The sequence below is a fragment of the Aedes aegypti genome, chromosome 2, assembly GCF_002204515.2.
Source record: "Aedes aegypti strain LVP_AGWG chromosome 2, AaegL5.0 Primary Assembly, whole genome shotgun sequence".
In the NCBI taxonomy this organism is placed as follows: domain Eukaryota; kingdom Metazoa; phylum Arthropoda; class Insecta; order Diptera; family Culicidae; genus Aedes; species Aedes aegypti.
Window position 1 is genome coordinate 262970799 of NC_035108.1, and position 3386 is coordinate 262974184.

Sequence of the window (3386 nt, forward strand, 5' to 3'; positions counted from 1 at the left end):
CAATGTGAAATATTTTGAAAAGAACACGAAGACAATTCCAAACTCCAGGGTAGCTTATTTTAAGCACACAGAAAACAAGCTGGTCCATTCCTGCAGACAGCTACTGACTGATAACTCAACTAGCAACTGCTACTCCTTTTATTTCATCCAGGTATCTACAATTCTACAATTTCCACTAAGCACAGCATAGCACCTCTAAACATTACCACCGACGATGCCCGTATATTCTACCTACGGGTGCGACACTACAATCCCAACAAAAATCATATGCAACATTTGTAGTTTTATTTTTTTTTCACTTGATAACAGTGCAGTCGTTTTTAACAGACGGGATGCACCTAACGAACTTAGTTAATCTGCGAATACCAAACTTTTATTAGAATACTAGTGGTCCCGGCAAACTTCGTCTTGCCATCAAGTAGGCTATTGAAAAACGCTCTTGATCGTTCCATATAAAATGACAGTTTCGTTTGAGCTAGTTTTTTCAACTTTCCCGGAAAAAATCCTGGGATTTTTATACATACAAACACGTCGGAACCGTTAAAGAACAAAACTGAGAAAGAATCATTTAGATCCGTTGACCCGTTCGTAAGCCATTTTGTGACATACAAACACCATTCCATTTTTATTTATATAGATTCTCGCATAACTTGTGATCTCGCCCTAAAAGCCATTGATAACCGAGTGTGTAGCTTTTTGTTACCGAGCAAACAAATGGATTTACACGTTATGGAAAGCATGCACTTCAACAGAAAAGAAAACACCTATCTCGATGCGTGTGGAATTTCTTGCAATAAAAGCATTTTTCTTTGAACGCAGTGCGCAGTAAAAAAGAAATGTCATTTCAAATGGAGTCCATCGTAGCAAATTTCTTGACCATTTCTTCTGCAGATTATTTTTTAAAGCTAAGTATGCTGTTTCGCTCAAGAAAAGTAAAGAAATTCCTTGACTGAAAGGATCAAGAAATTTGAAGTGACATTTCTTCTCAACTGCGTACTGCGATCAGAAAAAAGTGATTTTCTTGACCATTTCTTGGGAGAAATTTTCCACGCATCGAGATAGGCGATTCCTTTTCTTGTCAGTAGCAAACCGGCCTTAACGGAACAGCATGCTTAGCTTTATTTAACATTGCTACGATGAAGAGAAGATCTTCCTCTATCTCTCAGTGGTGATAGTTTTAATCCTGGTCCATTTATTTGCTTAGAAACAAGGAGCTATTCATTAGGTTACCAATGCCTTTTAGGGTGAGATCACAAGTTATTGTGCTCTGCAAGAAAAATCCACGTCATGCCGATATACCGCCGCAGTGATTATAAAATTTATCAAATGTTTCAGATTTAACAAATTTGGAACATTCACGTCCTAGAAGAACAAAAAATCCAAGCCTACACGCAAAGAAATTGTGCGAGATGATGCTTTTTGGGACGGCCCGCCCGAGAGATGATTGTTACGCGGTTTTTTTTGTAGTTGACAGCCATGAGAAGTTCACCATCACTTATACATTGAGAGTGTCTGTTAGGGCTAAGTAGCCCGTTTTTCGTTTTGACAACAATGATGACTTTTCAGCTTGAATTTCAAAGTGATAACTCAGTCTTGATAGTTTATATTGACTTGAAAAAATGTCACTGTACGCGCTTACATGCATAAAGTATACTGATGCTTTTTAGGCTGTGTCAGTTCAAAACCAACTGATTTTCTTTGATTCAAAATCGTGTGATGAATTAGCAACAATCATCAACGACGCGTACAAATTTCAATGACGGCCTACTTCACCTTAATCCCAAACATTCATCCGGTTGATTCTTTGTGTAAGTTCAGCTGATCTGGCGATACTTACTCTTAAAAATAATGGAAACTACTGTGGACGTGATTCATAGTATGACTGAATTCATACATATGATGTAAATGATAAATCGACACAAAAATGTGTCCTTGAAGATGTATTCAACAAAAAATTTAAGTTTACACGTTAATGGACGCGAAAACGATGACACTATAATCGGCATTTCCCGAATCAGACGCTATGGTATTTAAAATGTGACATAAATTCATGTAATTTGGCTCGTTTCTTTTATGTGCATCCAAAAGACGTAAAATCACATGATTTTTTCGGAGTGTGTGGAGTAGCAACCACGAGCAAGCTCAAAGCATAAGTTCAAGCTCAAAATTTGCGTAGTGTACGGGGTTTGATTCATGAAAAGCTTAAAATCAGCAGAATATTGAGGGGAAAAATATAAAAATTAAAATAATGTGTCTATAATGTAGTCAATCAAAAGCTATCATCATGTACTGAAAAGATTTTAAATAGCAGTTGTAGTTAATTTCATATAAGCATTTGATGGCAGATTCCCAGATTTCCAGATGGCAGCACCATACCTTCGTAGACTCAAATAACATTGATTTTTTTTTGGTCTCTTCATAGGCCTTTTCATGCGACAGCTGGCTTGATCATTGAATAAACATGTACTATATTACGTTAATAAAACAGTTGTTATTGAATAGATTCTCTATTTCTGGGCGAATAACGTTATTGAATACCAGTTGCATTTGAACAAGAACAATTATTAAACAACTAATAGCTAAATAAAACAGTCCTGATTAGCTTTTTTAAGGGAAAAATTGTTTCTTGGGAAGTTGGTTATTACTTGTATAGTGGGGATTCGTTGGTTGGAACACGACTGCCTCCCATCTAGCGAACCCAACCCGTTAGTTGGAACGACTGACAGCTGTTGAAAATGCTCCAGACTCACGCATCTGGAGACCAAATTGTCACGATTCGCACGACTTCAATGCGACGGTGCTCAGACATCAAAGTCACTTTGACATCTAATCTTGAATTCGAGTGCTTTTTATTTGTAATATATTCCAACCAGCGAACATCCAACCATCGAGTTATTCTATGTAGCGGAGCTCCAACGAGCGAATCCCCATTGTATTGGAATTCAGCGCTATAGTCCATTTTACGAGACGTTTATTTTATTATTTTATGAATGAAATTCATGGACTATTCTGCTGTACGATGAAAATAATTAGTATTTCGTCTGTTTGTCCGTGGTAATGCGTTTCCGTGTAGTTGACCTAATATCGTATGTGTTGAACTTAATGCCTAACCCTGTTTTTCTAGTTAGGTCAACAGTTTGATGTGACGTCAGGGATGCCAAGTCAATTATTCAAAAATCTGGAAGATTTTGAAAATTTGTCTGGATAAGTCTGGATCGCTTATCTCGTATATGGAGAACCTTACAAATTATTTACAAAACCTTACAAATTCGTTTCAAATTTTATCTGGATCTTCCAGATTTTTATAAAATGGGGCCTCAAAAATCTGGAATATTCCAGACAAATCTGGAAGGTTGGCAACGCTGTGTGACGTTTCATGCGACGAA